Below are 26394 nucleotides of genomic sequence, written 5' to 3'. Positions count from 1 at the left end.
CACACACACACACACACACACACACACACACACACACACACACAACTTCCTCAGCCTGCCTGGTCTTAAAGAAAACTGTGCTGGCTTCATTAAATGAACATACATAGTTCTATAGTGTCTAAATAGTTTATATTTCATTTTTCTGTCTGGGGACCAGAGTTTGCCGAAGCTGGAGGACTCTGTCAGGAGGCGAGAGGGTCCCACCAGGCACACTCAGGACCAACTGCACTCTCAAGTGGGTCCAGGGTGAAGGGTTAAGCTGAGTCTCCTATCAGGGCTCCCCTGTGCCGTGGTACAGCAGCAAAGAGGGTATTGAATCCCAGGGCATGAATCACTGGGGTCACGAGACCCTCTGGTGGGAGATGGGTCACAAAGCATGAAGTGGTGTGTGTGTATCATTGTGACCCGTCATCATGACCAAAGAACCTTAAGTGTCATTGGTGTTTTAATAGTCTCTAATTAGGGCTCAGAGTAATTAGTGGATAAAAGTGCTGCTGACGAGGCCAAGCCCATATTCCCACTTCAGGATCCTGTTCCTTTTAGGGTCTGAGCTCCATTCTTCTAGGCAAGGGTCCTGGTCTGTCCTATTGGGATCAGTAGCTGGTGGTGTGTTGAGAAGCGGTGTGATGTCACTGAAGCATCCTGTTCCCAAGCCCAAGTAGTTGGTAGTGTGGATCATTTATCTCCCACTGAGCATCTGCCATGTTCCTGACTCCTTGGAGCACTGGAGAAATGGGCAAAAGCAGGCAGAGATCCCAGCCTTCGGGGGCAGCTGCGGGAAGGGCAGCCAATGCAACACGTTAGCAAGCTCTGTGCGGTGGTGGGAGGTGACGGGCCTGGCGACTCTGCTGCTTTAATCTGCAGAATGAGACAACCATGCTGCCTGCCCACTCTTCTCTGGGTTTCCTTGTGAGGTTTTTTTTGCAACTGCATTATGAGGAAATCCGGTAGTTTTTCTTGCTTGGAGATACTCTTCTTTTGTGTGTGCACATGTGTAGGCCAGAGGGCGACTTAGATGTTCCTCAGACACTGTCCACCTGTTCTTTTGAGGCAAGGTCTCTCATTGATCTGGAACTGCCAAAGAGACTAAGTTAGCAGGCCAGTGATCCTCAAGGAGCCACCTGACTGCTCCTCTGGCACTGGGATTATAAGCACACAATACTAGGTCCAGCTTTTTAAATTAATTAATTAATTAATTAATTTATTTTATGTGTATGACTGTATTGCTTCCATATGTGTAAGTGCACCTGTGTCATGCAATGCCCATGGGTCAGAAGAGGGTGCAGGATTCCCCTGGAACTGGAGTTACAGACAGCCATTAGCCACCATGTGAGTGCTGAGAATCAAACCCCAGTCCTTGAGAGCAACAAGTGCTTGTAACTGCTGAGTCATCTCTACAGCTCTCTGCTATCTATCTGTTCATCCATCCATCCATCTATCATCTATCTATCATCTATCTATCTATCTATCTATCTATCTATCTATCTATCTATCAATCATCTATCTATCTATCATCCATCCATCTATCTGTCTATCATCTATCTATCATCTATCTATCTGTCTATCTATCATCCATCCATCTATCTCTCTGTCTATCATCTATCTATCTATCTATCAATCTATCATCTATCTATCTAGCAATCATCTATCATCTATCTATCATCTATCTAATCTAATCTATTATCTATCTATCTGTCATCTATCTATCTATCTATCTATCTATCTATCTATCTATCTATCTATCTTCTATCTAATCTATCATCTATCTATCATCTATCTATCTATCTATCTATCTATCTATCTATCTCTCTATCATCTATCATCTACCTACTTATTTATAATGTGGGTTGTGGAGATTGAACTCAGGTCCTCATGCTTGTGTGGCAGGTACAGAAGTACTTTACCAGCTGCCCATCTCCCAACCCTGCCTGCAGATGTTCTTAAGGAGAATACAGAATGTAGTTCTGTGTTGTTCTGTGTGATGACAGTGATGTATGTCTCTAGGTCCACAGTGGGACATGGGGTCCCTTCATAGTCTAAGGTGAGCCAGAGCCAACAGCTGCTGTTGTGGGTTTGCCCAAGCCCAGTACTCCCAGAAAAGGGTGGTCTGGTACACCTAGATATGATTGCCTCCTCTCTGAGGGCAGGAATGGGGACTGAGGTGCTAGGGGAACCTTGGAGTGATGTGTCTGTTTCTCTCCTGGCTCAGGACTTTGTGAAAGTGGGACTGTTGCTAGTCTTTGTTAATATGTATTGTGCTTTTGGAACCTATGGTATTATTACCTTTCCCTCAGTTTACATCAGTTCATGAGAACCAAATGCCAGTCACCGGGCCAGTCGGAATGGCTGAGGGGGGCTGGTTAGAAGGTAGCAGACACCCTTTTGGGGAGCTCACAGTTGGTAGGTTGGGAGATTTTCATTGCTAGGGAGCAGGGACAAGGGCTGTCAGTCCTTTCTGCTGTCCACAGTGGCTAGAGAACCAAGACGTGAATGTGTGCTGAGGGTCAGCTGCGCAGCTGCAGAGAGGAGGGGCTGGTGTTCTGAGTCTTGCCTGTGTGGACTACAAGTCGCCGCATGGAGTGGCCCTCCAGGGGCTGCACATGCGCTCTTGATACTTCTGCTGCTAGGAGATGATTGGAAAGCCCACAGCAGAATCTCTTGCCCCCAGGACTCTGCTTCTTGGTAGCGTTTGAGGGTGACTTTGTCAGCTCTCTGGATGTGATTTGATATGCTTGGTGGATGTGACCCAGTATGAACAGGCTCCTCCCACTCCCTTTCTTGCTGAGGACCTGGGTGCTAGGCCGTTGTGGTAGAGGATGGAGTCTTCTAAGGTAGCAGCAGGAACTGGGTGCAGGGAAGATTGTGGGCAGGTGTCAGGGTCCTGAGGTCAGGGTTTGTGGGGTTTGGGGGATGGTGGAGCCCAGGCAGACGCTAATGGAAAGGTTGGTTCTTCGTTGCTGAAATAAAATGCTTTACTTCCATGAATATAAAGAGACTCTGTGGCATGGAATGGGTGGGTGGAGGCATCCCAGTGTGCTCTGGATTGTGGCCCCCAAACCAGCAGGGCTGCAACATCCCACAAAACACGACTGCATTTTGTGAATAAAACACAACTTGAAGCGTCCTGCTTGTCTGCATTCTTGACTCACACATGCGGCCAGCCAGTGGCATCTCTTAAGGGAAAGAGATTTGCCTAATGTTAGGGAGGAAGCTTGCTAGGTGTTTCCACTGCTGTCCTTGGTGTGGGCATACTAGTTTTCCTTTCCTATCAGCTTGGCTTCCTCTGACCAACTCTTTCAGTGGCTGGGGCAGATTTTGTGCAGGAGAGAGCCTTGTTGAGCTTAGTGGAGGGGGGGGGGAAGGTGGTCTGGTGAGAGGAGCTTTGCTTTGGGTCCTGGTCTGTCTGGTGCTGCTGTAACAAAAGCCTGGGATTGGGTTATTTACTGTGAGTAGAAATGTGTTGGCTCATCTTTCTGGAGGCTACGAAGACAAAGATTGCAGCCTGCATCTAAGGCGGGCCCTCCTGTTAGCCCATGGTGGAGAGCAAGGTCATACATCCTTCAAAAGCAGCCCTCTCCTCAGTAGTAGCATCCACTGTGACCCTTGTGATCAGATCTCTTCTTAAAGGCTTCTCTTCCCACCACCCATGTTGGGGGTCATGCTGAATCGTAGTGAGGGGGTGCAGAGGCAGAGGCTGACACTGTTTCAGGCTGCTGTACTCATTTTTTCTAAGAAGGCTTTGATTTATAGCTACATGTCCAAGTTCGTCTCGCTTATTCTAGAGCAGAGGTTGGCTGACTTTCTTTTTTTTTTTTGTCTTTTTGAGACAGGATCTCCCTGTAGCCGCAGTTATCTTGGAACTTGCTATGCAGGCTGGCCTTGAATCCACCTGCCTCTGCCTCCCAAGTGCTGGGTTTAAAGGCATGTGCCACCACGCCGGGCTTGACTGACTTTCTTGTACAGGGTGGGCTGTAAATATGTTCAGTTTAGCTGCTGCTGCTGTGCTGTAGAGCTTGAGAGTGAATACGCTGTTGATGGGCGTGGCCAGGTCTGGCTGCTGCCACACATGAGGACTGCAGCCCCACCCAATACTCAAGCAAATGACATCCCCTCTCTGCATGCCACTGAAAAGCAAAGGACTGAGGAGCATTTGGGACATTTTGGAGTGATGGAAATATTCTGTACCTTGATGGTGGTGAGGGTCATGTGACTGGATGGATGCACCAGATTGAACATGGAAACTCATGCATGTGACTGAATGGGAACTGTGCTTTTATGGCATCCATAGAAAGGATCAGCTCGATATTACTTTATGTGCACCATTCCGCTCTTTGCAAACAGTGAGAAAAAGCTGAATAAACTGTATACATGTCAGAAGACATGTAAACAGCCGGGGTTTCTGGGGTCACGACATGAGGAAAAGGGAAGTCGGCAGGTGAGTCTAGCTCACTCTGCTCGCTTTCCTTTTGAGGAACTTTTTGATTCATAAATAGCACAGGCTGCTTTAAAGTTACAGTTATACAACATTGGTGCACGTATAGATGAGTGGACCATTGGAACAATAGAGTATCTACACACACACACACACACACACACACACACACACACACACACACACACAGAGGCATGTGGCTGACAGAGATCAAATCTTGCGGAAAGGAATGGCCCTTGGCTAACAGATAACCACTTGGAGATCAATAAATGTGGGCTTTTGTTTTCCAATGTGTACAAAACTCACTCCAGATGGATCGGATCTAAAGGTAAAGCAATAAAATGGGAGTGAAAATCTATTCACAACTTTGGACAGGCACAGATTTTAAAACTAAGACACAAAAGCACTAGTTATGAAGAAATAAATAACATAACTTGGAAGACATTAAGACTGTTTACCAAAATGCCAACATGAGTACAATGCAAGCCACAAAGTTGAAAAAAGATGTTTGTGTGTTATTTGTGTCTATATAAATAATATAAAGAGCACACACTAATAAATAAAAATACAGACAACTCAGTAGAAAAATGGACTAAAGAGTTGGACAGGCACACCATTCACTGTGGTATCTGAATGACCAATGAACTTCCCTCATTAGAAAAATGAAATTTAAAGACACAGAGCTATAATTGCATACCATCAGAATGGTTAAAATTTAAAAGTGTGCTAATAGTAAGGGTTGGCAGAGATGTGGAACAAAGGAATACTCATCTACCTACTTTTCAAAATTCTTCATCAGTTATGAAGTCCACATAATGCATGTTCTATGACCTAGCAATTCCATGACTAAGCATAGAACCAAGAGACAAATATACACATATATTCCAAAAACATAAAAATGTATCTATGTGATACAAAACAGTACTAAAAATGAATGTACTATTAGATTCATGCAACAAAACAGATGTATCTCATAGATACATAGTCCAGTGAAGGGAGCCAGACACACTTCACACTACACATTTATATCAAGTTCAAGTACAGAGAAAACTAATTTATGATCTTAGGAATCTACTTCTGCTGAGAAAGGATCCTTAGTGCTAGGTAGGGATTGGTGAGGCCTTCTGGGCTACAGGCAATATTCTGTTATCTGCGTGGCAGTCACATGTATGTGTTCACTGAAAATTCATTGACTGGCACACTTTTCTAAACGTGCTGTGCTTAAATTTTTTTTTGGTCTTTTTGAGACAGGGTCTCCCTGTAGCCCCAGCTGTCCTGGAACTCACTATGTAGACCAAGCTGGCCTTGAACTATGAAAAGTGATAGATCATTATATTAGTTGGGGTTCTCTAGAGATGAGATTACAAGAATTTGCCAGCACACTTGGCTTACTAAAATATTTTTTATTTATTATTTTTTTTATTTTATGTGCATGAGTGTATTGCCTGCATGTAGGTAAGTGCACCCGTGTTGTGCAATGCCCACAGAGGACAGAAGAGGTTGTCAGATCCCCTGGAACTGGAGTTACAGACAGTTGTTACTGCTGTGTGGGTGCTGGGATTCAAACCTGGGTCTTCTGCAAGAACAGCCGTTGCTCTTAACAACCGCTGAGCCATCTCTCCAGTCCCTCTAAATGTGCTGTGCTTCAGTATTAAAGTTTGCTTAACAATACAGAGGATGGATGTTGTTGGTATGCAGTCCTGTACATTTCACCATTTGGAAATTGGAAATTGAAGAAAGATGATGGTGAAATACAAGAGGTTTTCCAGATACTTCAGGATTGTATAGTGATAGATTTGTCCTTACCACAGAGGACTGTGGGTTAGGAAGCCATGGAAGAGCCACTTCCGTTCTGTCTTTGGGAGACCTTTATCCCCAGGAGAAGGTGCTGGTGGCATGTAGACCCCCCCCATGACTAAAGGAACAAAAGCAACGTTGCTGTTTCCCCCCTTTCCTCCCCTCCTTCATCTTCTGCTGCAGAGTCCGAATTCTTGCTAGGGAGCCCACACCCACAAAGCCAGAAAGACAGAATGCCGCTTATTCAAAAGACAGATGCAAATGAGCATCTTGTGGACAGAGAGGAGCCCAGCCCAGTTGGCACTGCTGAAGTCGGCTTGGCCGGAAGAGTGCCTCCTTCAGAAGCTGAATGAAAGATGCTTCAACAGCTTTGTTTCAGGAAGTCTCACTCCTATATGCTGAGCCACAGCTGCCTCTCTCCGGGGGTTCTTCTGGTCAGCAGTGCTGACTGGGACCCCTCAGCAGCCAAGGCGTACCCATCTTTTGTGGGCAGCGTTGTTAGGTCAAAATAAGAAATGTCTTTTGGGCCAGGCAGGGTGGCACGGGCCTGTAATCCTAGCATTTGGTGAGGCAGAGGCAGGAGGATCATGAGTTCAAGGCCAGCCTTAGCTACATAGTGAGTTGGAGGCCAGCCTGGGCTACATCATGAGACCTTGTCTTAGAAAACCAAACCAAATAATCTGGTCCCATCTTTATAATGAGGAAATAAAAGGAAGAAAACAAGAAATGCTTAATTGTGTAGGAACAGAAAGATTCTAATATTCCTGCCGACAGCATGATTAGCTTGAGTTCAAGCCCATGGTGTCACTTTAAATCTTGCTGCTTCTTGTTCTGATCCGATAAGTAAAACATTTATTTACTCCCTCACCTCCCTCTTTTTTTGCGACAGGGTCCTGCCACATAACCCAGTCAGGCCTTGAACTAATAGCAATTTTCATGCCTTAGCCTCCCAAATGTTGGAATCATAGGTGTGAACTACCACACCCAACTTAAAAAAACTTATTTACTCCTGAAAAGCATTGTCAGTAGCAGAAGAATTTGCTGCTACTGCTGCTTCTCATGCATCAAGATGAGCTGACAATTACGTTCACGGAGTTAGGACAACATGCATCATTCCCTCACATCTTTCTCACTAATAAAGCACTGTAATTGCTATGTGTCTTGAGTGATTGATTCAGTTGATTTATGGAAGTCATCAGAACTCAGCTGGGTCAGGAAAGGGAGCTCACGGGGGAGTGCTGTCCGGCCTGTTTGCCTTTGTACATGTGTACTTTCTGGGCTTCGATGCCTGCATTGTTAATCACAGGATTCAAGAGTTTTGCCCTTGGAGGAGCAGGTTATCTTCCAACCTGCCCAAAATAGACTCAAAGTCAGTTGCTTTGCATGTTATCACTGCAAAGTGTGTCATGGGATTTCTCTGCATCAGGAGAGCTTTCTGCTAAGTTGGGAAGCAGCTCAAGTGACTCCCAGTCAACTTGGATGGCTCCCCGACACCCCGAGAATCAGGCTTTCTCCCCCCAGCAGTGCTGACACTAGACTTCACTCCCTATATTTTGATTTAAAAGTTGTATTTATCAAAGTTATGCTTATCAAAGGCACTGGAGTGCTAGCACAGTCCTCAGATAGTTTTTGCGAGGATTGATGAGTTGTACTTCAGTGGCACCCAGATGCTTTGATATTGCAATATGACCTTGTCATCTGCAGAGTTCCTGATGGAGAACTGTGTGATTGGGTTACATACCCACACGAAAATCAATCTTACAATGTTTTTTGTAATTTTATGATTTAGGGTTGAGCAGGCTATGATGGTTTGAATGAGAAAGCCTCCCATAGGTTCATGTGTTTGAACATGTGGTCCCCAGTTGGTGCTGCCGTTTGGGAAGATTTTGGACTGTTTAGGAGGTGGAGCCTGGCTGGAGGAAGTGTATCACCCGGGGCTGGCTTTGAGGTTTCATAGCCTGGCTCTACTTTACTATTCACTCTTTCTGCTTCCTGTGTGTGGATGAGCTCTCTGCTTTCTGACTACCCCTCTGGCTACACATTCCAGTTGTAACGCCTCCTGCACCATGAAAGCCGAAATAAGCCCTGGTTTCTAACTTGATTTTGGTCATGGTATATTATCTCAGTCACAGAAAAGCAGCTCATCCAGCCCATTCATAGCTATCATCAGCTGCATAAGCTGTGGGTTACCAGCTAGACATACTTCGTAATTTTCAAATATTATTTGAAACTCCATGAATTCACATACACAAGAAAAACCCACAGAAAAAGCTTTGTCTTGTAGGTATTGTGTGATCCACTGTAAGATGCTTCACTGCAGAATCTCAATTCGTGCTAGTCGTGCAAGGTGGTGGATCATAGGCTCCTCCCAATAAGGAAGGAGTCTAGAGAAACTGATTTGTGTCGGGTCATACTCTGGTTAGTGGCAGAGCTGGGGACTGAAATCAGGTCTTGCCACCACCACTACCTCCTCTCTGTAATACTCTCTCAAACTGGTCTGTGCTTCCTGGAAGGTCTATGGACATCATCACGACAGAAAAGAATGTGGGAGATCTTTCTAGAATGATGATCAAGTGTTGACTGTGCGATCTGGGCTCTGCTGTTGCCCTCATTGATTAGATTAGTGGCTGCTGTGCTGGCTGGGCTTGTGTATTGTCAATTTGTCATCTCTGCAACCACAGCACATAAACAACTGAGGGGGAAAGGTGTCCTGGTTAGCTTTAACTGTCAACTGGACCAGCCTAGAGTCACCTGAGAAAAGTCTCAAGGGATTTCTCAGATCTGTCTGGCCTGAGGGCATGTCTGTAGGGGATTGTCTTGATGACTAATTGATGTAGGAGAGCCCAGCCCACTGTGGGCAGCCCTGTTCCCTAGGCTGGTGATCCTGGGTTATATGAGAAAGCTAGCTAAGCATGAGCCTGGTGAGGGGGCAAGCCAGCAAGCATGGTTTCTGTTTCAAGTTCTTGCTTGAGTACCTGCCTTGACTTCCATCAATGAGGAACTGGGAGTCCATCATATGGTTTACCTGGGAGTATAAACCAAATGAGCTGGACAGCTTCAGTTGTCAACTTGACATACCTAGGAAGAGGAATCCTCAACTGAGGCATTACCTCCATCTGATTGGCCTGTGCATATTCTTAATTGATGATTGATGTGGGAGGGCCCAGCATACTGTAGGTAGTACCATCCCTGGACTGGTGGTCCTGAGTTGTGTAAGAAACAGTCTAAGCACAGGCCAGAAGAGCATGCAGCACCCCTCCATGGTCTCTGCTTCAGCCTCTGCCTCCTGGATCCTGCCTTGAATTCCTGCCCTGGCTTCCCTCAGTGATGAACTGTGATAGAGATGTGTAAGTGAAATAAACCCTTTCTTCCTCTAAGTTGCTTTGGCCAGAGTGTTCTATCACAGCAACAAAAAGGAAACTAGATGAAAAGATTTATTTTGGCTCATAGTTTCAGGGGATTCTAATCCACGGCAGGGAGGGCACAGTCTGTGGCAGTGGGAGCATGGGGCAAAAGCGCTTCACGTGGTCGTGGATCAGGAAGCAGAGCACAGACTGATCCAGGGGCTGGCTTTCACTTTCAGAGGCTCCTGCTAGCAACCTACTTCTGCCAGCAAACCCTACCTTCTAAAACTTTTGCAGCCTCCCCAAATGGCACCACCAGCTGGGAATAAGCATTCCTGTGGGAGATATTTAATATTCAAACCACAGGACTTGATCTGTGGGGGATATTTAATATTCAAACCATAATGGGTGGTGAGGTAATGCATGATGGCACTGGAGAGATGCAGAAAGAGAGTGAATGCATTGAGTTTTAGCTGTATTGAGGAAGGGATGAGGCCAGCTGGCACTGTAGCCCGGCTGACTGGAGAACAGGTTCCCAGCAATACTGTGGATATCTTGGGGATGTTGTGTCCTTCTAAGAGTCACATCCCAACAGAGAGTCCCAGGGACGAGCCAAGGGTTCACAGTTAATCTGTACCCATCAACCTGGGAGGTAGGCAGGAATAATAGCTCTCACTTACCTATGCCAAGTCAGATCAACTGATAATGCCTGCCTTCAGGCCTGGTCTCTGGAGAAGGAAAGAAAGGACAGTGATTGATTAGTCCTGTCTACTAGAGAATGTGTGGTACTTGTTGCCATTTTTGTGTAGTAGGGTGTTTCCAACTGTCTGAGAGCTGCCCCTGCTGGATGCAGGAGAGTCGGCACTCCTTATACCCTCAAGGGGAATTATGTCATGAGACACACACACACACACACACACACACACACACACACACACACACAAAGTTACATTTGCCTTGAAATTAGTTAACTTAACTGCAGACTCACCAAAATCGAATAATTTTTGAAAAACAGGATAGGCAAAGCCCCAGGTTTTCTCCTTGGCTTTGGAGGTGACACCTGACATTGTACTTTTGGTGCCGTGCTTCATGTGCAAATTATACAGAAGCGTCTAGAGAAGGGAAAACAAAACATCAGAGAGAAAAAAATATCCAAAGTAGCAAGAGGTTTCTTCCATCAAAAGTATTTTGAGTGCTGTGTAAATGTAAGGACTTATTATTGTGCCTTGCTTGAGGAAAACCAGCCCAGCCATAGACTGGCAATTACAGAACAGACTTGTCTTATTGCTTTACCTACCTACAATTAAGTTGGAACTTGAGGGGAAGCTCTTTCACGGCTTTGCCTGAACTGGGTGAGTCCTTTGCTGGACCAGCAGCTGAAGGCTAGAGACGTGGCCTGCAGCATGGAACATCCATTGTTTACCCATTAGGGATCCAGCTGGCTGTTGTCCCCCCTGTATTCAGCATGTGTGAGTTGGCTTCGTATGGGAAAGCCAGCCTCACAGTAAAGGAAAATGGCTGCCTGGGGCAGCCTGTTGTTTGGAAGCACACTTTCCTCCCACCTGGGGAACCACATCAAGGTCAGGGAAGTCTCCCTGAAGGAGGCATCAGAGCAAGTACCTCTTTCCATCCCTGTCTGTCTGTCCCCTGGATGCTCAGGACCAGCTGGTGAGTGAGTGTGGAGTCAGAGCAGCACAGACTAGGAACTGAGCATGCTCACTCTGGAGCTGGCTTGCCCCTGTGTTTGAGAGCAAACATAGCTGCTCCCCTCCAAGAGCCTCCAGGGGTTATCAAATGCGAAACTGCTTCTGCGTGCTAATGTCTTTGCTTCTCGTAGTCTCTAAGAGGCACGTATCCGAACATTTCCTTTATGGCAAAAAAGCGAGGCATTATAAAAAAGAAGGTATGATTGTCTATATTGGTATTTTGTAGATAGAATATGAAATACTGTCTGTAACTGTTCAAAAATATTGAAGAATCTTCAAACTGTATATAGTGGTGTGCTATGTAATCATAGTACTAGGGAGGCTGAAGCAGGAGGATTATGAGGTTGAGGATAGCCTGGGCCACACAGAAAGTCCCAGGCTAGCCTGGGCTATATAATGAGACCCTGTCTCATAAATAAGTGAAAAACTAGCTCAGTGTATTCCAGAGGAGGGTTTGAGTCTCTGTTCTTGGCTTGATTAAAGAAACCACTAGCCATGTGTTTCTTTTCCTCCCACAAGGCCCTCATTTCCCTGCCCACTTGATGTCCCAGGGACATTTACACTGTGATGCTAGAACAGTAGGATTAAAGAAAACTTTTGGTCTAGTCCCCTAGGGCTGACAGAACCAAGAAGAGATAACGTTGGAAAGAGCTTGAGCCTCGTGCCAGAAGGTGCACTTGAGTGCCCCAGAGGGCAGTCAAGGTCGCTGGGACGGTTAGTTGGTCATAGGGCAAACTGGAAGCAATCTCCAGGGTCTGAGTGGGATAAACAGATGCAGCTGCACCGGAGAAAGTGTGACTGGTCCAGGCTGGAGGCCTGGAGTACCCAGTGTCTGTGGCCAGGCACTGAGTGAGCAGAGGGATCCATAGTTCCACCATGGTGGGAGATGTGGAGTGTGCTGACTGGGCTGTGCTGGTGTGAGGCTGTGGGGGCAGCTTGTGTTGGGCCTGGGGCTGGGACAGGTGTCCTTCCCACCTTGTCCTCACCAGTACCGCCTTCTTGCAGCGTTCTACATAGCCCACACCTTCTGCTGACAAAGTTTGATTTTGTGTTCACTATAAAGGACTAATGTTTGAGGGATTCTTTCCATTACTGCAGTATATGAAAGGGTGAATTTGTTTCTGCTTGTTTTTTTTTAGTATGTATGTACATATGTATGTATGCTTATGTGTGTGCAGGTACATATGTGTGTGTGGTACATGTGCATGTATGCATGTGCATGTGGAAGCCAGGGGACAACCTTTGCTATTGTTCCACAGGCGCCATCTACCTTGTTCTTTGAATTTTAAAATTACATTTCCTATTTGTGTGTGTGTGTGTGTGTGTGTGTGTGTGTGTGTGTAAGCGCACGTGCATGCATGCAAGTGCGCCACAGTGCATGTGTGGAGGTTAGAGGACAACTTGCAGGAGTCAGGTCTTGCCTTCCACCATGGGAATTGAATGTAGGGGGTTAGGCTTGGTAGTAAGAGCCTTCACCTGCTGAGCCTTCTTGCTGGCTCTACCTTGTTGTATAAGATAGGGTCTCTCATTGGCCCAGAGCTCACCAAGTAGGTTAGGTTGCTTGGCTAGCAAGCATCAGGAATCTGTCTCTCTGTCTCTCCAGTTCTGGGATTACACGTGCATGTTACCATCCCAGGCTTTACTATTTGTCTCTAACATGAGTTTTGGGGGATTGACCTCAGGTCCTCATGTTTCCAGGACTAGCACTTTACAAGCAGCTTGTCACCCAGCTCTGAAGGATGCATTTGGAACTGGGAGATGGATAATCTTGTGCTAACAGGCACACATTTGGCAGCACCTAGGGTCAGGACATCTGTAAGGATACAGGCTGCTCCCTCCCTGGACTGCCCACTTCCTGTTTGGCTTCCCCTGTTTGCCTCACTGTGGCCTACTCAACTGCTAGCTCTACTTGAGAGACCTCAGCTTCATATTAGACAGTTGGGTCAGCTAAGAATTGAGGACTGGTGGGGTATGGATAGGGACTATGATACACTCTCCTGGGCTAGCCAGTGGCTCAAGGTGAAAGGGACTGAGCAGGAGCAGGCCTGGGCTTCTGTGGAAGACACATGCGACTTCAACTTGACCATGGTGGCTTGGGCAGGGGCAAACCGGTGGATCAGGGGGTGCTGCCCTCTCTTGCTCTCTTCAAGCTTACTGGAGCCACAAAGCTCTCGAGGACCTGTGTTTCTGTAGTCCTGGGTTACTGCCCATCACAACTCAGAACATCCTTTGAGGGAAGTTCTAGCTCTGAGGTCAGAGTTCTTTGTTCTTTGGCTCAGGATGGGGTGACTTGCCATGCTTACAAAGCAACTTATTAGTGTCCATCTACCTGGGCCCTCGCTCCGAAACTCTCACTTCATCCACCATGGGCTTTTTATGTCTGTGGTTAGCACCCCTGACACAGAGCAGGGTTCAATATCAATTACAGATACAAAGGAGGGGTTTTACGAATTTTCTACTACTCTAAGGGTATTGTTGCCTTTCTGGAAGTCAGAGTCATGTATGTTAATGAGGTAGAGCATGGCTGTTGACTAAGATTTTTTTATTGCTTTTTAAAAAAATTTGTATTTTTTTTAATGAGTATGAATTTATTGCATGCTATAAATGCACCTGTGTTGTGCAATGCCTATAGAGGTCAGAGAAGAGGGTGTTGGATCCCCTGGTACTGGAGTTACAAATGGTTGTAAGCCACCATATGGGTGCTGGGAATTGAACCTGGGTCCTCTGTAAGAGCAGCCGGTGCTCTAACCTGTTGAGCCATCTCTCCAGCCCCTTTATTGCTTCTTTTAAGACAAGGTCTCCCTGTAGCCCTAGCTGGCCTGGAACTCATGGTGTAGACCAAGCTGTCTTTGATTTCAGAGATCTGCCTGCTTCTGCCTCCTGAGTGCTGGGATTAAAGGCGTGTGCCACTATGCTTGACTAAGCCTTTTACGGATGCCAAATATTGTTTCTTCTTCTTTGCTTTTTGGAAGAACTTAGGTTGGCCTGGAACTCTTTGTGTGGCGGAGGCTGGCCTCCTGACCCTCCATCTTCCAAGTGCTGGAATCATAGGCATGTGCCACCAAGCCCGGCTAAATCTTTTATTATTAAATTTTTTTTGAGATAGGTTTTCATCATGTTGTTTAGGCTTACTACACAGCTCAGTCTGGCCTTGAACTTGTGACAGTCCTGCTGCCTCAGCCTCCTAAGTGCTGGAATTACAGGTGTGTGCTACCACATCCCATTCATTACTGTTAAATCTTACTGCAGTGGCCAGAATGCTTAGTCTGGAGTCTCTGTCTTTGGCTTTCTTGAGCAACAGGAAGCTTGAGGAAGAACTCCAGGCGCCTCTCTCTCATAGCTGAGCCTGCTGTGTACTAGGAAGCCTACTTTCCAACCTATTAGGAAAACTCTGGTAATCTAATTTAGGTTTTACTAGAACCAGTGTGTGAATGATGTTTGAGAGATTTTCTGCCTGCTGTTCTGGCTCAGAGAGAAGGGGCTGATTTAATTAATCTCATGAAAGCTGGTTTGAAGTCTTCCACAGCCACCTTTCGCCCTGCACCCTGATCCCATGCACCTGGCTTTCCACAGGACTCCTTGAGGCCTGTCCCCATGCTTCCTGGTTCTGTGCATCTCTAGGACCTGGTTGCTGATACTCATGGGAGTTGCCTGGTAGAAATAACTCTGACCTTGGAGTCCTAAGCTCAAGGTTTCAGACCTGTCCAGATAGAGGGATCTCCTTGGTAAGATCCGGGGACAGCTCTTTGGAGGAAGCATGCCCCACTTATCCCATGTGGATGGATCCCGGCAGCACTTCCTGTACCTAGCTCAGGGGTACAGCAACTTGGGGGTGCTGTGTTTTGGGCAGACCCTGGTTACTAGATCGTGGTGGCTCTGAGTGGTTGGAACCAGAGACCTAAAGCATGAACAGCTCCTGCCCATTGGGTTATTACCTTGATTGAGGGTGCGAGAGGCTGTGTGAGGACCAGGCTGTTCTGGTGCACATGACCAGATGAGCTTCTCACTGGGTGAACAGCCTGAGTGTGTGGCAATCTTACAGGACGTAGGGCATGTCCAGACACCACACACATCTGGCGCTGCAGTGCTTGCCTGGTCAGAGCACTTTTCTCCAACATCTGGGAATGATTGCATTCTGCCTAAAACCCAGTGGTAGAGCAGCTGTAAGAAACCCCATGTTTGGACAAATGAGGAAAATGAGCCAGCAGAGGCTCACGCAAGGCCCTCCCTGAAGGTGGCAGGGCCGGAGAGCTTTCCAGAACCAATCCTCTTTGCCTTTATTCTGAATCAGAAAGGGACTTAGTCCAGTCATGTCATAAATACCCCCACTGACTGTGACCAAAGCCTCTTGAACTGCTTCTGGGACCTGAGGAAAATGTTGATTTAGGCTTTTAAAAAATTAGTTAATTAGGGGCTGGAGAGATGGCTCAGTGGTTAAGAACACTGGTTGTTCTTGCAGAAGACCCTGGTTTGAATCCCAGCACCCACATGGCCACTGACAACTGTCCGTAACTCCAGTCCCAGGGGATCTGACAGCCTCTTCTGACCAATGCGGGCACTTGCCTACATGAAGGCAATACACGCATACACATAAAAAAATAAAAATAATAAAATATATTTAAAAAATTAATTTATAGAAGGTCTGTGATGGGTAGTATTGATTATCAGCATCACAAGATCTAGAATCACCTAGGAGACAAGCCTCTGGACATGTTTGAAGGAGTTTCTATGGAGGGTCAATTTAGATGACTTACCCTCAATGTGCGCGGCACCATTCCAAGGGCTAGGATCTCGTACTGGATGCAAAGGAGAGTGACTTAGCATCAGCATTCGTCTTTGAGCTTCTTGACTGCATGTGATCAGCTGCCTCCAGCTCCTGTGAGCAAAAGTAAACCCTTCCTTAAGGTGTTCTGTTAGGTATTTTGTCAGAACAATAAGAAAAGCAACTACAATAGGGTCTCACTAGGTAGCCTGTACTGGGCTCAACCTCCCAATCCTCCTGCCTCAGCCCCATGAGTGCTGGAGTTACAGGCATGTGACATCGCTTTGCAAAGGGAAAAAGGGTTCTGATTTTGGAACCTATTCTCTTATTATTATTATTAATCATTATTATTGATTTATTTTCATTTTATGTGTACGAGTGTTTTGCCTGTGTGTACATAACTGTAGCCATGTTGTGCAATATGCAGTGCACAGAGGTCAGAAGAAGGAGTTGGATCCCCTGCAGCTGGAGTTACGGATGGTTGTTAGCTGCCATGTGGGTGCTGGGAACAGAACCCAGGTCATCTACAAGAGCAGCCAGTGCTTTATCCATTGAACCATCTCTCCAACCCTACAATTATTATTTTTAATTTTTTAACAGTTCTGGGGATCCAGCCCTAAGTTTGCTCTTGTTGAGCGAGATCTACTACTGAGCTTCACCTCAAGCCCGATTTTCTTTTCAAATGCCAACATCGTAGCTTGTGTTTTAGCTAGAAATTTAGCATCTCTGGATTTCAATAAGATAACGGAGAGTGATTTAAATCTTACAGAGGAGAATCTGAAATTTTAAATTTCACAGTAAAATATGTAGTTTTAAATTTTTCATTCATTCTGGACTGGTGAGATGGCCCAGTGGATAGAGAAGGTCCTGTGCAAGCCTGGTGACCTGACGTTGAGTCCCAGAATCCATGTAAAGGTAGAAGGAGAGAACCAACTTCATGAAGTTTTCCTCTGACCACCACAGGTATACTCCACACATCATATACAGATATGCACAATATTAATAAAGTTTAACCAATAATGAAAATTTCAGGTAAATGAATGGCTCCAGAAACTGTTATACTAAGTGAAGTAACACAGACTCGGAAAAACATAAAATGTATGTTCCCCTTCATTTGTGGATCCTAGCACCAAATCCTTTTAAATTCCATGTTCTTTTAATAAGATGATGCTGTACAGCAGTATCTTATTTCTCTTCATGAAATAACTACCATCATCACAAATTCAGCCGTGCCTGCTTGCTAAACATCATCACAATTGGGCTTGTTGATGGTTGTGCGCCTTCATTAAAGGAGGGGCAAGCAGGGTCATTGGACTCTGACCGGAGTATCCAACCACTCTTCCCAGCCAAATGGAAAGTATGGAAGTATGCAATTTGGCCCTCATCACACATGGTCTCCTGGATTTGGGGAGGACTAAAGTATACAATCTGGGAAAGGCCAGGAAGAAAAGGCTTGATCCATGCTGGGTAAAGGCTTTCCAGTGTGCACACCCTCGGGTCATTCATACACCTCAGCAACCCCTCAGACATCTCTGTAAGTAAGCTCAGTAAATTCATTGGTTCCCCAGGAAAACTTTAATCAGACATTGGTTTGATACCAGAACCTTAAAAGGGGATAAACCCTGCTTAGTATCCCTAGGAAGAGAATTCTTGCAACCCGATCAAACACCAACAGCCCCATAGAAAGCCTAAGCAAGTGATGAAGGTCTGTGTAGGTTTGTTATGATATGTAAAGGATGAGACAAAAATAATATACACATAATCTTAAAATTCCTAAGGTCACAGTTTAGTCAACTAGTTTAAGGAACAAAATATATGTCTAGTTAAGGGTTATCAGAAAATGTTTGGTTTGTCCAAGCTTTATCTACATAGCACATGGTAATTAAAAGTACCAGACTGGTAGAACTAACCATTTGGATGTCTAACAGCCATACTCTGAGGCCTATATTAATCTGGTCAGAGGGACTTAAAAACCAGTTTTTTGTTCCTTTCCCTCTAAGGTCGACTAAGTTCTAGGGGACTATGGAGCATCTCTCAAAATGTCCTTTAATTGTGGTGAGCCACCTGTCCTCTTGTTCATGGAGGCCATGGAGACCCCATGAGATGGACTTGAACCAGTGTCTAGTCTACAAAGAGGAGGGTAAACACAGAGGAAATATTTCCTCCATGTTTCCAAGTGAAGCCAGCCACGTTTGAGCAGGTCCTTTGACTTATCTTTACGTAGATGGTAAAAGAAAGGAGCCAGGGGCTCCTCCCAAGCCCATATGATCCCTGAGGAACAGATCCTCCAATGAACTTAAGAGTAAAAATAAATTGGTTTTTTTGGGCCAATTATATGGTCTTAAACACCCAAAAGGAAAGTATAACCAAAGAGTAAAGTCCACAGTATATTTCTTTAAGAGTTCAAGGGATTACACTTCTCAGACATTAGACTTAAGTCCATATAAAATGTTATTTAGACAATTATATCTCAATGATGATTTTGTTTCTAATCACAAAGTGCTGCTCAGATGTAAGACCTCAAACCTTGCTCTACAATACTGTAGTACCCACTTGTACGTAAGGGAGACACTTACCTACAAGTGGGTACAAGACAAAATTTAGCCACTATTCTAAAATGATGGCTAAATTTGTTTTCTCCCTCTGTCTAGAAACCTTTGAGAGGGAACTGACACTGATTCTAGCCACTCCCAATAGCTATCAAAGTGCCTGAAAACAAATCCTGAGTCCGTCACTCTCGAGTCCAGCCTTGGCAGACAAAAGAAAAATGGGGAGGAGCCCAATAGAGGGATGCTTTTGGAAGCTCTCATCAAGAAATTCCAATGCATTTTGATATGAACGTTTGATATGTGCCTTGTTCTGACTTTTTTCTGGTTCCCTATCTAGAACTTGTAACATTACCTACTCTTGCCTTTACTTCTCCTTCACATCTCCTATTCACCAGTCAAGGACTTTCTTTTCTCCCTACAGATAAGGGTTATGCAATTTAGGAGTCTTTTAGATAGACCCACTGAAGGGGGTACCCCAATTGCTTGACCCTGAGTCCCTGTTCAGCATGGAAGAAGCCAGAGCAGTCTGCATCCCGATTCCCTATTGGCAATTTGGGTAACCTTTTCAGAGGATAGCGTGATAAGAATAGGAGGTAGGAATTGGCCAGGCAGTTAGGGTAAAAAGACCCCATAGAAAAGTAGCCAGTTTCTTGGCTAAAAGTCAAAATATCCTTGGGCCTCTTAGCAACATACTCTGTTCCAAAGGCCAAAAATGTCCAAAGTATCTGGGAGCTTTTATCCCCTAAAATATTTTAGGGTTACTTCTTCGGAGGGGGCAATGTTAGAGTAGCAAAAAAGTTCCATTAAAAAAAAAGTACACAGTTATCAGAAAAAAGTGATGGTACGATATGGGAGGAGTTGGATGGGAGGGAGTGGGTGTGGATTTGATCAAAACACATTATATACATGTATGAAATTCTCCATAAATTTTTTAAAAGTTAAAAAAGTAAATAAAAAAACTTAACACTCAGCAATCCTAAATCCAATGTTAGTTTTGTATCAAAGGTGAGACTCTGCAGACACTCAGGTGAACTAACTCAGAATGTTTCTAGAGTCACAGGCTGATAACTTTTACTCTCAGTCACAGAAGTGTGCACGGTGCTTAGTGAGTGTGGCCCCTAAACAGCCCAGGCCTGGATGAGGCCGAGCTCTGCTCAAAGCTTCCTTAAACGTGAATCATCCCCTAAGAGTCTGTTATCTCCCACCGTGTCTGAGTGATGAAAGCTTGTTTGCTCCCCACCCCCCACCCCAGGTAACATTTACTTGGAGGCGTATGGAATTGTAAGTGGAGGTGTTTCACTTTAGTCGTCCTCCAAATGTGGCTCTTTGGAAGGGCCATCCCTCCACGCCTTGAAACCTAGGAGAGAACTTTCCAGAGATGAGCATTCTGCTCTTGAGTAAGGGCATGTTTGCTTTCTTATTGCTTTCCCCTTCTTTGCTCTCTCCTAATGAAAAAGTGTTCAGTCTGTCCTTTACAAGTGCATGGGTTTTTTCAGTTGGATTGAAAAAAATCATAGCAGAGGGTACAGTGGACAGGGCTTGGTGACAACCCTTCCTGGTCCTGTAACTGATGATGTTAACTGGGGAAGGGGTCACTGTGAAACGGTTCTGAAAACGGTGACCTGCATCTCACCACAGAGCTACTTGGGGGCAGATGTAAATGAGGAGAGAGGGCAGGCCATGCGAGCTGGCCTGAGCACTGAGGCTTGGGGGATCTCGGGAAAGCACACACTTCAGGCGCTGCTGTGAGCAGAGGTGCATTGTAGCAGGCTTTCCGCTGATCACTAAGCTAGAGTTGTCTGGCCATATAGTTAATGAATTACCGAGGGAATAGAATACACAGCTGACTTCATGCTGCTGATTTTGAACTTGCTTGGTTGTAGAGAAGGGTTGAGTGTACATAGCATTAGTGTTACAGAAAGAAACAAAGAGACATCTTCAGTCATATAGTATCTGAAGATAAAGGAACTATTGCATCTCCTGAGCCGTGGTCTGGACATACAGCACACAGTGGCCAAGCGGGCAGGTGGTCATAAGACTTTGGTAGCATGTGTAGATGCTATGTGTTTAGCCTGGGGAAGGGAATCTCGGGGGTCTCTACATCTTTTCTTCTGAGGACTTGGAACTTGGAGTTTAATGTATTTTCTCTTTATCTTAACTATTGGCAGCTAACCAAAACTATTCTCAAAGGCCATGCTGGCCAAGGTGGGGAGCTGCCACTAGCACCCCAATGTCTGCCAGTCTCTGTTTTGGCTGTGATAATGTGTTCCAAGGCTGTTTTTCTCTTCTGGGGATGCTCCGACTGGCTCATGTGTTCAGATTTCCTGGCTAGCAGGCAACTCACCCTCTAGAATTCTTGAGAGCGTTTCCTAGAAGTGTGCAGCAGCAGCCAGCTGGACTCGCCCTGAGGTGTGACTTCTGCCTCTGGGTCTTCCAGTCATGGGTGCCAGGTGGAGCTGAAATCTTGGCCTGTTTGTTTCCTGGGATCCCAGCGCATCTTTGCTGGGATGTTGGCCCGAGACCCACAGTTGGCCCCTGAGACATACTTGCTCATCGGGAAGAACCCATATGGACATGCGGTCGAGTTGAGAGGAGAGCCAGGACTGGGAGAAGAGGGACAAGTTCTGCGATTAGGGCTTTGCATTCTGTCCTTGGCTTGTTTCTTTCCCCAGGAAGTTGAAATGTTAGCTCTGTCCCCTTCCTCACAGTGGAGTCCAAGGTTCTTGTATCATTTCACTTGGTGCTGGTGGGAAATACATAGACCCCTACCTAGACCCACAGAATTTGGACACTGGAGGGTAACTCAAGAATCTGCATTGTAAACACCTTCCAGGAGGCTTCTGTGCACACTGAAGTTTGAGGACCACCGAAGGGATGGTGGAGATCTGGGCAATAGGGTTTGGGATTCAAAGTCACGTTCTACACACCTTATTAGGAGGGAATGTAAGGGGATCAGAAGAGCTTGTCATGTACTGGTTGATCTTGACTCAACAATCTGGAACTCACAGACTGTGTTACGTGCTACTCCACAACCAGCATCAGGTGTGGAGCCAAAGCGGGTACAGTAGGCACGTACTTGCCAAGGAGACCTTCGTTGGGGTTTAGGAATCTGCAGCCACAGTCTTGAAATTCTTTGTTTTATTTTCACAATTGTACCTTTCAAGGAAGGAAAGGCTGATGGAATAGTGGGGCAGGCTCTGGGTCTTGGCACCCTGGCCCTGCCTCTCTACTTCCCATGATAGGGTATCAGCTGCCCATGCCCACCATGCCCTCTTCCCAGCAGAGCTCTGGGTGCGACATAGAGAGGGTTAGGGTTAGACACATATCCATGTACTGAGTGGAGGAGCTGGGATTGCAGGTGCCTGAGGTTGTGCATGTATGCCCGCTGAGTGGCCCTGTGTCCATGGGAGGGTGGCAGCAAATAGCAGATTAAAGAAACCTCAACAGGACAGGTGGAAAGAGAGACCAGGGTGAAAGGAGGACCTTCTTCCTGCCTTTTGACTCCGAGGCCTCACATTTTCAGTTTATATCACAGGCGATGTAGCCTGCCTGAGTGACACTGCATACATCCTGTTCTAGCTGGACCCGTCATCCTTGTGGCTCACATCCGTGACATACTGTACATCAGGTCTTCCCCTCTCAGGAACTCTTCATTCTGCTGTACGCTAACTCTTCCAAATGCTTTCTAGTTTCTTTATATTATACATGTTGGTATATTCCCTTTAATGAATAACAAGTGTTATAAAGAATACGACAATAAAATATTGGAAGTTCCTTGTAAACTTGATGAAGAGTTGGGGTGTGTGTGTGTGTGTGTGTGTGTGTGTGTGTGTGTGTGTGTTTGCATGGCTTTTCCAGAGTTTGGGTGTTCAGTGTTAAGTTCAATTTGGTGACTAAGTTTGGCTGTGAGTGCTTTGTACAGCTTCATCTTGTCAGACCAAATAAGTAGGGGGCACTTGGGCCAGAGCGTGTGCTCGCTGAATGTGTACAGAACAGAAGTGCAGACCGAGCACAAAGATCTTTAATGTTCACAGGCTACAGCTGACAGGAGGGGCCCTGCTCATGTGAGATGAGAGCTACCACCATCTGCGTCTCACTCGGCCTTCTCAGAGCTGCCCTTGAAGCCTCGTGCTTTGTCTTTGGTTCTCTGTGTGTCAATCTCTGAAGCCTAGACACGGAGAGCTCGCTCTTTGGCTTTTCTTCTCTCTCTATTCTGTTTTCTGCTAGCTAAAGACATGGTCTACAGGAGCCATGTTGTTTGGGTCATGACTTCACTTGTGTCCCTGGCCAAGGTGTGTGACCTCATTTGTTTCTGTGGGCATGGGCTCCATAGTTTCACAGCAGCTAAAGATGAGAGTAAGAACAGGCGTTGCCTAAGAGTCTATGAGGACTAAATGGGTCATGTTACTTTGTGTGACTGAGTAGTAGTTCGTAACAGTAAATAGTGAATGCTTTTATCTGTAAAATTGGCATGTTTGGGCTTCTACTTCTGGCCTAGATATATTTGAAGGTTTAGAGACTGATCACAGAAGCTAATACTTGACAGGACAAGATGTGGGAGAGAAAGGTGATGTGATGAGGGTCCCCTCACCGTGTCTGACCTCTGAGATGAGGTTGGCCTCACCATGTCTGACCTCTGAGATGAAGTTGCCCTCTCGGGTCTGACCCCTGTGAGGAGGTTACCCTCACCGTGTCTGGCCTCTAAGATGAGGTTGGCCTCACCGTGTCTGACCCCTGTGATGAGGACGCCCCCACTGTGTCTGACCTCTGAGATGAGGTTGGCCTCACTGCATCATCTGACCTCTGAGATGAGGTTGGCCTCACTGTGTCTGACCTCTGAGATGAGGTTGCCCTCACCATGTCTGACCTCTGAGATGAGGTTGCCCTCACTGTGTCTGACCTCTGAGATGAGGTTGCCCTCACCATGTCTGACCTCTGAGATGAGGTTGCCCTCACCGTGTCTGACCTCTGAGATGAGGTTGCCCTCACCGTGTCTGAGGTCCTTGTTGGCTCTTATCTTCCTGCCTTCACCAGTTCAGGAGTGGCAGCTGCAGAACCCGCAGAAGTGAGGTGAGAGGCTGAGCAGTTAAGCATTGTGGTGGCAGTTTCATAGTACTAGGGAGGATAAAATGGATACCAGGTCTCACCAAGGTGGATGTATCCCAAGAAACATTCCAGGCATTCAATTGGCACCCATAAAGATTACATCCTAGAAGTAAAAGCTAACAGGAGTATGCTGTACAAAGACTGGACTGTAGCTTTAGTGAGCTCAGTTCTGAATTGGATTAAGATGATCTGTCTTCCAAGTTCCAAAACAGTAAGGAAGACAGTCAGTGGAGGAGAACATCATCTAGACTCTCTAAATGTTTGTATAAGCAATGATGATAGATAATCAAAAGTGATCTAGTATATCCAGAAGCCTGACCAAGAAAGAGGAGAAACAGAAATAAGAGAAGGAAGGGGAGGAGGAGGAGAGGGAGGAGGAAGTAGAGGAGGAGGAGGAAGAGGAGGAAGAGGAAGAGGAGGAAGAGGAGGGAGAGGAAGAAGAGGAGGAAGAGCAAGAGGAAGAGGAAGAGGAGGAGGAGGAGAAGGAAGAGGAGGAAGAGGATGAGAAGAGAGGAAGAGGAGTAGAAGGAGGAAGAGGAAGAGGGGGAAGAGGAGAAGGAAGAGGGAGAGGAGGAGGGGGAAGAGGAGGAGGGGGAAGAGGAGGAGGAGGGAGTTTGTTTCCAGAAATTTCAAAGTGACTACATCATTTTACCTCTTCTCCACACTATCTGATGGTTCCTTGTCAGCTTGTTCCTTGTATTTTAAAAATAAAGACTTTTAATAAATGTGAAGTGACATTTTGTGGTTTTGATTTGAATTCTTCTGACTAATGATTTTGAGCATCTTTTCATCTACTGTTGGTCATGTGTGTGTCTTTGCAGAAATCACTGTTCAAATCCTTGGTCCATTTTCAGGTTAGGTTATTTGCCTTTTTATTGTTTAGCTTAAAGAGTTCCTTATGTGTTATAATGCAAGTTCTTTGCCATATATACATATATATATATATACATATATATGTATACACACACACATACATGTATATATATATATATATATGATGTACAGAAATCTCTTTGTTTCCCTACCCCCTTTCTCTTTCTTGACCGGGTCTTACTGTGTGGCCCAGGATGGCCTTGAATCTGAAATTCTTCTGCCTCAGCCTCCCAAGTGCTGGGATTAAGGATATCTGACATTTATTCTCTCTTTCACATGAAGAGTTCTCTGCTGTACTTTAGGAGCATGTCTAAAGCCAGACAGACCAGGTCTCAGGAGGCACCTGGGACCACAGACCAGCTGTGAAGGCAAGAGGATTGCTGTGAGTTGGAGGTCAGCTTGGGCTTCATAATGATTTATAGGTCATCCTGGGCTACAGTGTGAGACCCTGTCTCAAAACAGCAAAACAGAATACCCCAAACAAACCAGCAGTATCCCAACAAAGTGCTGACTCTATTTCCACTGGGATCAAATAATATAGATCTTGGGACAAGGCACTGTAGACTGAGTCAGTGCATTCCAACGTTCTCAGGTGAAACGCTCACTATACCTTTGGCTATTTAATGATAGTAGGGCATTTAAAAAGGGCTCAAACATTTGCCTGTTTACCTGTTTCATTCCCTGAGGCTGCTGCCTTTGATTTCCCTCAGAGCCTGGCAGAAGTCCTTATCGTTGGTTGCTGAGCCGTATGCTCTTTTGTGAGTTTAAAATAAAACCTGGGGCTTGTTTTGGAAACTGCCCAAATCAGCTTCAGAACATGGCCATACTTGCTTAGGTTGGTGCCACAAATAACGTAACTTAGGTTTCCAAGGAAGTAAAATCCAACCACTTTCAAAGTAAAATACACTCATATTATTTCCTAATTCCCAAATGTTAGAGCTTCAAAAATATCCTTACATTTCACCTGGAAGCATTTGTCCAAGTAGCTGTGGTACAGTTACTCTCAAGAGGCTGTATGGGTCCCCAGGGATGTAAAGAGTCATGCGATTTGCTGGGGTTAGTCCACAGGACTAACTTTCTTCTGATAGCATGTAATTCAATCTCTTGGTCTTTCTCTTAACAAAATTTACCAGTGTTTCCTAGATCTATAAACTTTGTTATATTGTTGCATGAAAATGTTTTTTAGTTATGAGATGCATGTTTCTGTCATCAGTCAGGCCATGGGGGACTAGTGAGAGGACCTGCTTGGATGCCCAGATCTGTGGATGTTCAAGTATCTTAGGCAAAATGGTATAGCTTGTCTATAACCCATGTTGTCTATGTGAATAGTTGTTACTCTGTATTGTTTAGGCAACAGGGACAAAAATATGACATCAATGCAGTTGTAATTTTTTCCTAAATATTTATAATCCATGGTTAGTTGAATTCATGTATGAGAAAGCCTTAGATACAGAGGGCCACCTGTGCTTACAGAGGAGTGTGTACAGTTTACAGACTAATGATACTGTAGCTTTAGGAAGTGGGCAGAAGCCCAGAGTGAAGTCCCCGCCTTGTCCCTCTGCCTTGATTCTTATTGGGGATCATAGCCCCTAGAAGTCTGAGTGACCAAGCCAAGGTGTTTTTGTGTTGCCTTAATTAGAAAGTGTGAAAGGGACATAGGAGAACTCTCTTTTCTAACTTCTCTTGTTGGTCATCTGAGTCCAGTTTCTTGTCTCTGCCACTTTTAGAAGGAAGTACATTTAAGGATGTCCAAGCATCATGGTTGCCTAGCAACAGGATACCATATGAGGTGAACATGGGTGCAGCTGACTATAAGTGACCAACT

At 45.5% G+C, this 26394-nt stretch overlaps 1 protein-coding gene across 1 annotated transcript in view; it reads left to right on the top strand.

Moving 5' to 3' along the window:
* The window catches only part of LOC115070249 (FH1/FH2 domain-containing protein 3-like), a 55156-nt gene that overhangs the window by 22350 nt on the left and 6412 nt on the right, over nt 1-26394 (top strand). The window lies entirely within an intron of this gene.

This window comes from Nannospalax galili, unplaced genomic scaffold (assembly GCF_000622305.1).
Source record: "Nannospalax galili isolate Female #2095 unplaced genomic scaffold, S.galili_v1.0 scaffold15, whole genome shotgun sequence".
Lineage (NCBI taxonomy): Eukaryota > Metazoa > Chordata > Mammalia > Rodentia > Spalacidae > Nannospalax > Nannospalax galili.
This window is presented reverse-complemented; position numbering and strand designations above follow the sequence as displayed.